Source organism: Gossypium arboreum, chromosome 2 (assembly GCF_025698485.1).
Source record: "Gossypium arboreum isolate Shixiya-1 chromosome 2, ASM2569848v2, whole genome shotgun sequence".
Lineage (NCBI taxonomy): Eukaryota > Viridiplantae > Streptophyta > Magnoliopsida > Malvales > Malvaceae > Gossypium > Gossypium arboreum.
This window is the reverse complement of record NC_069071.1, coordinates 30,835,847-30,847,478: the sequence shown is the minus strand read 5'-3', so window position 1 is coordinate 30,847,478 and position 11,632 is coordinate 30,835,847.

The window sequence follows — 11,632 nt, the reverse complement described above, 5'->3', positions numbered from 1 at the left end:
TCAATTGATTAAACTTTGCTGACATTTCTCAGACCATTCAAATTTAACATCTTTTTGCAATAGTTTTTCAACAGCGTAGTAATCATCAAAAATCCCTTGATGAATCTTCTATAATATCTGACTAAAACTAGAAAATTTGACTTTAGATACATTTCTTGGATGTTTCCAGTCCAAAATAAAAGATATTTTACTTAGATCAACTCTAATATCGTCTGCCAATACCACATGTCCCAAAAATCTAACTTCTTGGAGCCAGAACTCACATTTGCTAAACTTAGCGAACAATTGCTTTTCACATAAGGTTTGAAAAACAAATCTCAAAAGCTGGGCATGCTCTGTCTCATCTCATGAATAGATCAGAATGTCATCAATAACATAACAACAAATCTATCTAAATATGGTCTGAAAATTCTATTCATCAAGTCCATAAACACATCAGGTGCATTAGTCAAACAAATGGCATCACAAGAAACTCATAATGTCCGTACCTAGTTCTGAACGTAGTTTTCGATACATCAGAGTCTTTAACCTGTAGCTAATAATAACTAGAATGCAGATCGATCTTTTAGAATACCGCCACGCCTTTCAACTGGTCAAACAAATCATCGATACGTAGCAATGGATACTTATTCTTGATCATGACTTTTTTGAGCTGTCGATAGTCGATACATAGTTACATTGTTTCGTCCTTTTTCTTGACAAATAACACAAGAACACCCCAAGGAGAAAAATTGGGCTGAGCAAAGCCCCTATCTGTCAACTCTTGGAACCATGATTTCAACTCTTTCAATTCTGTAGGTGCCATTCTATACAAAGCTATCAATATCTGAGATATTCCTGGCATTAGTTCAATAGCAAACTCGAACTCTCTAGTCGGCGGTAACCCTGTAATTCTTCTTGAAACACATCTGTAAACTTACACACAATGAGAATTGTTTCTAACTTCAATTTGGGAACTCTAAAATCAATAATATAAGCGCGATACACTTCACAGCCTTTTCTAACATATTTCTGTGCCGATAGAGCTAATATAACATTAGATGCACTATCCAGTCTGTCTAACTTAATTTGAAGCTTTTCACCATTCTGACACTTTAACACAATATGCTTTCATCTACAGTTCACCAAAGCATCATGCAGAGTTAACCATTCCATGCCCAGAATCACATCAAATTCATCAAAGGGTAATAAGATCAAGTCGGCGGGAAAGTTGCAACCGCGAATCATCAAAGGACAGTTCTTACAGACTTTATCCACTAACACATATTGACCTAAAGGGTTTGTTACTTTAACCACAAACTAAATAGATTCAAAAGGAAACTTCTTATCTAACACTAAAATTGTGCATACATATGAGTGTGTTGACCCTGAGTCAATTAAAGCATTAACAGTAATATCAAAGATAGAAAATGTACTAATGATCACATCAAGCACTGAAGCTTCTTCTCAAGCACAAATTGTGTAAGCTCTTGCTGGTGCCCATGCTTCAGATCTTACAACAGAATATTTTGTCCCACTACAATTGTTACTCACATTTCCAATGTTCTGGGGTGGTCTCCCTCTCGCAGTTGTGTTACTCGGTCGAGTCGTCTAAGCCTTTTCTTTATCAGACCTTTCAGGGCAATCTTTAAGATAATGCTCATAAGAATCGCATCATTTTTCAATCTGCACTCACCAAAATGTTGTCTATTACATTGCTGACATTCCAACTTATTGTTTTTGACACTGCCCACACTCGCTATAGATGTAGCCTAAGGTTTTGAACTCGAATGTTGTTTTCCTCTATCTTCTCCAGAATAACCCACAGAAGCTGATGAACGATTATGATATTCTTTTGACTTCTTTAATGGCAATGAGTATGATTTTCCCATAGGTCACTTTCCTAAATCACAAGCCTTAGAATTAGATTTTCTTTTAGCTTTGCTAAGTTCTTCGGCCTTGTGCGCCTTGTCAACCAAAACTACAAATTCTTTCAGCTCAAGAATCTCGACTAACAGAATGATATCGTCATTTAATCCATCTTCAAACCAAGTGCAGATAGCAACCTCTGTCAGTATACGTTCCCGGCCATACTTACTGAGTCATACAAATTCTCTCTCATACTCTGAGACTAACATTCGACCCTACTTGAACTCAAGAAACTATTTACGTTTCTTATCTAGAAACTTTTGGCTCACATACTTCTTTCTAAACTCTATCTTAAAGAATTCCTAGTTTACTCAATCTCTCGTTACTACTGCAACCAAGGTGTTCCACCACTGATAAGCCGAATCTTTCAACAATTAAACAACACATTTCAAGCCTTCCACAGGAGTGCATGGTAATTCATAAAAAATTCTCACCGTGTTTTCTAACCAGAAATCGGCTCTCTTTGGATCATCTTTAGCTGTACCTCAGAACTCCTCAGCCCCATACTTTTGAATTTTATCAACTAAAGACTTATTTACTCATACTGGTTCCAAACCCTGAGGAGCTTTAGGGACTAGTTGGGGTACAGGTGGGTATGGAGGTCGTTGAGCCATTGGGTTCATCCACACGAACTCTAAAAACCACTCGGACATCATCTAGAAGAAGGCCTCTTTAACCTCTCATTCCTGGTCTTCAGATACAGGCCTACTACCACTAGACGCAACTCTATGAATGGAGGCTTGTGTATTACTTTCTATTTCATCGGAATTAGCTTGGTTGGAAAACATCTTATCGATATGAAAACATAGTTCAATTTTAAAGTTATCATACTATCGTAGGTTATATAATGGCATGTATTTCTATTCTCTATACATGCTACGTTCAGTCTGAGAAATGACTAAACTACAGCTTTGATACCACTAAATGTAACATCCCTAACCCGTATCCGTCTCCAGATTAGGCTTACGGAGTATTAGTGAACAAACAGAAAATTTACACATACATTTCATAACTCATTATAAGCATAATATAAAACAACCATTCATATACATATCGTCCCTAAATCGAACCTTTGATGCCCTAAAATTACCTTAGAAACGGTTTGGGACCAAATTGGAAACATTTGGAAAGTTCATGAAAATATAACAAAAATTTGACTACAGGGGTCACATGGTCGTTTGCATTACATGACCGAGACACACGCCTGTGTCTCAGGCCTTGTAACCTTCAAACTAGGGACACACAACTATGTCCCAGCCCATGTAACTCTCTAAGTAGGGTCAAGCGACAGTGTCCCAGCCCGTGTAACTCTCTGAGTAGGGTCACACAGCTGTGTTCCAGGCTATGTAATTCTCAAAATAGTCCTACATACCTGTGTGCCACGCCTTGTGGTAGGCTGTGTAACTGACTCACATACAAAGGAACCTACAGGAGACATATTGTTGTGTCACCAGGCCATGTATCACATACGACTGAGTCACACACTCGTGTCTTAGGCTGTGTGGACATAAATTTTCCCAAAATCAAGCCATTTCCAACACAAAATCATGCATAATCCTTAGGCATTTTTTGCACATAATCAAGGAATCAAAACCCTATACAAACATACACATCATGACTGATATTTATGCTGGATAGTGTGATAGATCTCTAACGAACTTCCAAACCGATTGAGCTTCTGATAATATATAAAACCTAAAAAAGAGAAATAGTGTAAGCATATAATTCTTAGTAAGTTCGTAGAACATGAAACATAACATACCATTTCATTTATGTAACATTAAATGTAAGCATAATGTAACCCAAACCACATGCTTGGTACAAGCCTATGCATCATAATCAATACAAAAATTAGTGCATTTATACTTAACTCACTTAAATTAAACATAAGGTAAGTCATTTTCACATGAACATACACCATTTGATCCATCCATCATTTCATAAGCATATGGCATAATTCCATTTGGAAACTTACCATTTCAATCCCTTTTCTTTCCCATTGAATCATCTAGAATATTATCAGATACTTGGGAAAGCTCACACGAAGTGTGCTTAAAGATATAACCATAACCATTCCTTTACATCATTGCTCACACGAGCTATGGGTCAGAATGTAACCTACACAATGTTCCTCACATGAATTGTGGAGTATCTACAACAAATGTAAGACCTCAGCCATTGGTAGGACATTCAAGACCAACACCCGAAACATGAAATCACTAATGGCATGTCATTTGTATCCTAAGAATTCTTAAGGTTCAACCTGGACTCAATAACCGTCATAGCATTGCCTTGGATATACATTTTTCAATAGTATTATAAATACAAAATAACATACAATTAAATAACATGAATATAGTAACCTGTACATACGAACTTACCTCGACGAATAGGGCGTAGAAACAAAATCGAACTAATTCAAGGCTTTAGCTTTTCCTCGATCTAAATTCGTATGTGGTCTATCTTGATAGAAATATAAAAATTCAATCCATTTAATATCCCTAGTATCCAATTTAGTCCACATTTCATATTTATGCAAAATTACTTTTTTGCCCCTAACATTTTAACTTTTCACAATTTAATCCTTAAGCCCATAAATTGAAATTTATGCATCTTAATCTTCCTCTCAGGCTGCTGAATTCTCTAGCTACTTAAACCAACCCATAACAATCATCATTTCATAAACTTAACATGAAATTTCACTATTTTTACAAACAAGTCCCTACATGCAATTTTCATCAAAATCACTTTACAAAACTTGTTTATTTATTAACTAGGACTCATAATCTATTATCAAACATCAAGAATCATACAAAATCATTCATGGCATATCCCTCAATCTTTAAAAGTTTTGCAAATTGATCCCCAAGCTAGCTAGATTAAGCTAAAACGACCTTAAAAACATAAAAATCATTAAAAACAAGCTTAAAAATCATACCATGCAAGTGAAATACAAAACAATGCTTTCTCCCACCTTCAATGGTGTATTAGGCTAAGAAAGAAGAACAAATAAAGAGATGACAACATTAATTCATCTTTTCTTTACTTGATTTTCTTTTAATTCCCAAATTACCATTTTAGCCTTTTTACTTATTAAAATTTACAACAAAACCTTACCATGATTATCCAATAAATACGGAATGGTCTAGTTACCATCTAAGTCCTTTCATTTTAAATTTCTATAGCCATTTGACCCTTTTAACTAATGGAACTCTAGTTTTACACTTTTTACAATTTAGTCCTTTTTACTTAATTAAGCATGCAAACATCAAAATTTCTTAACGAAATTTTAATACGACCCTACTAACATTCCATAGACATTAAAATAATACTAAAATAATAATTTTAATACGACCCTACTAACATTCCATAGACATTCCATAGACATGGGATAATATAAAATGTATGAACTACTACATTTAGCAATTATTTAAACTAAATCGAACCTAAATAACCAAAAAATTCATTGAATTATTAACACAAATTCGCATACCGGATATGTTTTAATCAAATATAGAATTTAATTATAAATCCTACTATAGCAACATAAATAAATCAGTTAATTTTCATTTTAAGAACAAATGAGATGCTTCAAATAATATGTAACCCATGTAATCAAAACTTCAAAAGAAGATCATCTTAAATATTTAAACCATATATAAAGTTAATTTAGTATTTAATGATGTTCCTTTTTTTTTCTGTGTTGAGTCTTGACGATTTTATTAAGAAGTAAGCAAATTAAACTCCAATAGTAGACTTCGAATCCAATCAAAATCTATTAATATCAAACATTGAGAGTGAATCTTATTTTCCAGGTGTACAACAAGTACATAACCAATGACTTTTCATACATAAGTTCTCTCTTGCAGGTTCTCATCGATAATATTTTTCCACGTAAATTTATTTGAGAACTTATTATGAACACTGTAAAGTTATACTCACAATTTTTTTTAAAAAAAAAAACTTGCAACTTTAGGTGCATCCAACCATAACAAGCTTTAGATAAAATTACCATATTCTATTGCTCATAAGTAAACTTTCACAGTCAAATATTTTGCTTTCAATCCCTTAATGGGGATAATGAAAAAAGAAGATCACAAAGATAGTCACAGTCAATTAATTTAATAATAAGAGTAATCAATAACTCAATCCTCTCCTGATTCATATGATATATAATCTTTTCCTCATTCACAATCTCAAGATGAGATCCATTACAATGAATATCCTTTAAAACTAATGCATTAACCATCACAATTTTTTTTTAGTTTTTTAGATATTGATATATTAGCTATTCAAGCTTTCAAGTAATTTTGCACTGTTAAATATTGGAATAATATTTGTTTGTTTCAGTACCAAATAAAATAATATTTTCTATATGTAATGATAGAATTTATTACTACATTCTTATATCAATCCTCAAAGAATATTTATAGAAACTCACATTGATAGTGTAACAACCCTAACCGGTATTCGTAACTGGAATAGGGTTACAAAACATTACCATAAAAATGTAACTTAAAAACATTAATTTCCAAACATTTCATATATCATAGTATAATCCATTCAAATACATGCATATCATTCCTTATTCGAGCCCTCGAGGCCTTAGAAACACTTTAGAAATGATTCGAGACTAAATTGGAAACATTTGAAACATTAAGGAAAAATTTATAAATATTCACACTGTATGGGTCACACGGCTGAGACACACGCCCATTCTTAGGCTGTGTAACAATTGAAATAAGGACAAACGACCATGTCCTAGCCTGTGTCTGTGCCCATGTAACTCCCTGACTTAGGTCATACTGCCAAGCCAAACGCCCGTGTGCTAGGTCGTGTAACACCTGAAATGGCCTCACACGCCTATGTGGTAGGCCATGTACTAGGCTATGTAACTTTCAAAAAGCAACCTTTAAAACCTCTAGGGGACACATGCACGTGTCTTTGGTCGTGTGAACAAGAAATAGGCTAAAATCAAGCTATTTCTTTCACCCAATTCAAGCATGTACCAACAAGCCATTTGAACTTATAACCAAGACTTTAAAACATGCCCAAAACATGCATAAAAAGACCAATTCAATAGACCATTTATGTAACACCCCAAACCCGGCCTAGACGTTATGGCTGAATCTGGCAATGTTAGATTGAAGTGTTTTTCGCAAAAGAAATATCGTCAAAAAACCTTATACTTATTTACCTTGGTCTTGGTACTTAGTGATAATGTTAAAACATGTCATTTAATCTCCAAAAATGTGTTGTTGTCGAAAAGTTAACCATATTAAATTGTTATTAACTTTAAAACACTATTTCTGGCGGAAGCTTTTAAATCATGTTGCGTAACCGTGGTGCTTTGAAAAACATTTATCTTTTGAAACCTCGCGTCCTATTGCTAGCAGATATAAATTAAAATAAATCCCAAATTAAAGAATAAAAACTTAAAGAGGCCTTATTACATAAAACTACCTAGATTAAAATTACTTATAAATTAAAAGTCGAATATGGAAGCATGAGCGGTTGTGTGGCCACCTTCGAGTCCTTCGTAGCACCGATCCACCTGAGGATTACCTGCGCAGATAAGCAGAAGGGTGAGTTTACAAAAACTCAATGTGTAATCCCATATAAGCAAATAGTCAGAAAACAAGCACAGTCGGGGCTTAAGCCCTTTTTAGCAACAGTGACAATATTAGTTTGGGCTTTAGCCCATCTCAATACAGAAACAGTCATGTGTTTGGGCCTTGGCCCATTGTAGTAATAGTAAACAGTGCAGTAATAGTATGTAGTATGGAAGTCCTAACCATCCAGCCTCTAAACTCCATCTTCGTCTAACCCTACAATCCATGTAGGGATATAATCAACCCATCCATCCCTACACTCCAGAATTAGCACTGGTTCCGGCACTAAACAGTATTTGCAGCACAGCTGCCAGTATAATAGGCTTAGAGCGATCAGTGATTTGCAGTAGAGCTGCCAGTATAAAACACTTCCTCCAATCATAATAAACCCATCCCCATGCAATGCATCATACAATCATGTCATGTCATATCATAGAATCATACATGTATCCATTACAGTTTAAATAGCATGCTAAAATACGGTCATACATGCATGTATAAACATATATACATCACATAGGGAAAAACAGTCATCTTACCATATAAGGGCAAAGCAGTCATTTCACGTCATAAGGGCAAAACAGTCATTTGACCACATAAGGGCAAAACAATCATTTTACCACATAAGGGCAAAATAGTCATTGTACCACATAAGGGAAAAATAGTCATTTTACCACATAAAAGGTCTAGGTAAACTTACTGACCCATCAATAGGTCCATAGTTGTCTCGGGCGACCTATGCCACCGTAATGGTCAAATTGAGTGAATGGGCCCAAGGCCCATTATGTGTGGCCATGTGGGCCCACATACCCGTGCGGCCCACATAGCCCAAAAATGGCCTTGGTCGTGTGAACTACACAGCCTGGCCCAATATTCTCCACACATCCGTGTGGTTTACCCGTGTGGGGCCCACAAGTCGATTTTGGCCCAACATAGCCCAAATCAGACTTGGCCCATGAAATCGATCATGGCTGATCTAGGCGTTTGGTTTACCATACGAGTGAGCGCACACTCGTGTAGCGTCATTGATCACTTATTTCGGCTTTTTTCGATTTACGAGTCGGGGTAGTGTTTTACACACCTGTTTGCGAAAGTGCTCGACTAACCCACAAGAACTCCAACCTAACACAGTCAGAAAATTCAGTTAATCACTTACCAATCAATTGAAGAGAACCTTAACCGAAAACACTTGCTCGAGAGATTACCTATCACTCGCCTTCATCGATCACACTAAACCATTGCAAGGGGTTGCTTGGAATCCTTAAAGACTACCTGCATCCCAATCATAACTTGTTAACTAATACCATACACGCAAATAGATGAACCAAGTGTATAGCAACTTATCGAAGGAGCAGACTAAGAATAGAAGACTGTAGTATTTGGCCTACACCTAGAAACACCCACTCGAACCGGGGCACAAGATGTAACAGTGTCACCTCCTAGCAGTAATTGGTAGAGAAAAGAGTTGTTAGATGGAAAACTATTACAGTGGAGAAAAAAGAGAAGAGAGAGAGCATAACTGAATAATTTTATTACCACCAAAAACAACAAAGAGCACAGGAGAATCGGCACAGTGAGGGTGAAAGAATGAGTATTAATTGATCAAGAAGAAATCGATTGGGGGAAGAGGAAAAGTGAGGTATTCAGTCAAAGTAACAGTATGAGAAAGAGGGGACATCCGTTAATCACAGAATAATCTAAGGAGGAGGAGAAGGGAAGATGATATTCGACTTTAACAATGCAATAGGATAACTTGATAAAAGCCGAAGGAATAGAGAGAAAAGAGAAAGGGGTACTCGAAAAATGACAAAAGGAAAAGGTAACTAATCAGAACTGATTGAAAGAGGGAGTAAGCAGAGAAAATAGAAGTAGAAAACAAAAGACGATAGGGCACCAAAGCAGAAATATTGAAAGATGAAGTAGAGAGAAAACTCCCAAAACTGAAAACATCAAAACTAGGAAGAAAACTCTGAAATGACAAATCGTAGCCGAATTCTCTTGAGAAAGAGTTCAATTTCGACACCACTACTTCCTTCCCGTGATCCACTCCTCGAAAATCTCCTTACACCTCTCCACCAACTAGTTCAAACTCCACACAACCTCTTCTATCCAGATTTTCCTCCCCAAATCTCCCTAACAAACAAAATACCTCAATCCACTCCCCAAAAACGTCCACCCCTTCCTCAACCACCAATTTCAAATTCCAATCTAACTCTTCAATAATTCGGTTGAGCTAGGACACTCCTACGATACTAGCAGCAAAATAAAACTCCTTATTGTGTATACTAGGACTCGAACCTCAGACCTCAGGTTACAGTAACACGCCACTTATCCCCTAGAGCAGTAGGCCCTTTCTGTCATGTTTTACCCACATTTACTTAAAAGCTTACTAACTAGAGACAATGCTTATTCCTTAAAAAAAAAAAACTTTTTGCACCTGCCTAGGCTTGAACCCAAAACTTCTCAAACACTTCCAGAACACATAACCACTGAAGCAGACCTATATTTGTGTCACTTTCTTACACAACTAAATATTTATGAGTAGCTTTCTAACTGCTCCCATAATCAATACCTAATACTTCTAGGCCTAAAATTTGGGGCGTTACAATTTATCCATATAATCAATACGCTATATAAGCACCTTAATCATAACCAAGCATTCATATCTAACTTTGTGTCTAAATGGTCATATTTCATCCAAACTTACTTAACTAAATCTCATATCAAAGCATACCCTAATTGATCACATTGCAAATAAACCAACACTTACCAATTTGGAAAAAAAACCATGCATCAATTTGACAATATAAACGCCAACCAACAAGGCATCAAAATGATAAAAGCACACCAACCATAATACCATATATACATGCCAAACATAACAACTAAATCATTAAAACAAATCCACCTATACATTTAATTATAATCATGACTAAAACATAAAAACCTACCGATATAATATCTAGATAGTGTGATAGGTCTCCAATGAGCTTCCAAACTGATCGAACTTCCGATAATATATAAAACATAGGAAAGAAAACAATGTTAGCATATAATGCTTAGTAAGTTCATAAATCATTACCATTTCAATGAAAAATCTTATAAAATAGATATGAATCAAGCAAATAGAAGCTTGACACAAGCCTAAGCATCATCAACAACAATAGTTAATGCTTTAACACATAACTCAACAATATCATCACATGGTAAGATATAATACATGAACATAGCACATTTGAATTCATACTTGCCATAAACATGGTTGTACATACTTTGATCAACATCAATTCATACCTTTCTATCAATTCATTTGAATTCATACTTGCCATAAACATGGTTGTAGATACTTTGATCAACATCAATTCATCTCTTTTCATGCCTGTTGAACTACTTAGAATAATATCGGATACATGGAAAGCTCACACAAAGTGTGCTAACACATGGTCGAAACCATTCCTTTTCCTTTTCCTTTACATCATTGCTCACTCAAGCCATAATTTGGTCTGCTCACACAAGCTGACAGTCGGAATGCAGCTACACAAAGTTGTTCACACAAGCTGACGAGTATCCACAACAAATGTCAGAACTCAGCCATCAGTAGGACATTCAGGACCAGCACTCGAAACACGGTAACCCCAATGACATGTCATTTGTATAATATATATTCCTAAGGTTCAAACGAGACTCGATACTCTTCAAAACACCATTGGATTTTCGTCATATGATGATATAGTAAATAGCATAATAGCATATAAATCAAATAACATTAAAATGTTGTTTAAATATATGAACTTACCTCGATTTTAAAGATGTCAAAATAGAATCAACTAATCTTTGACTTTATCTTTCCCTCGATCTAGATCCATACGAGGCTTAACTTGATCTTAATAAGAATATTCAATCTATTTAATATACGTACTATTCAATTTAATCCAAAGCTCACATTTTTCCAAAATTATAGTTTTGCCTCTATTATTTTAACTTCTTTATAATTTAGTCCTTAAGCTCGTAAATTAAAACTCGTGCAATTTCATCCACATTACAAGTTAGCCGAATTATGTAGGGACTTATACAACCTCTTGCAACTTAACAAATTTATCATGGTATTTACT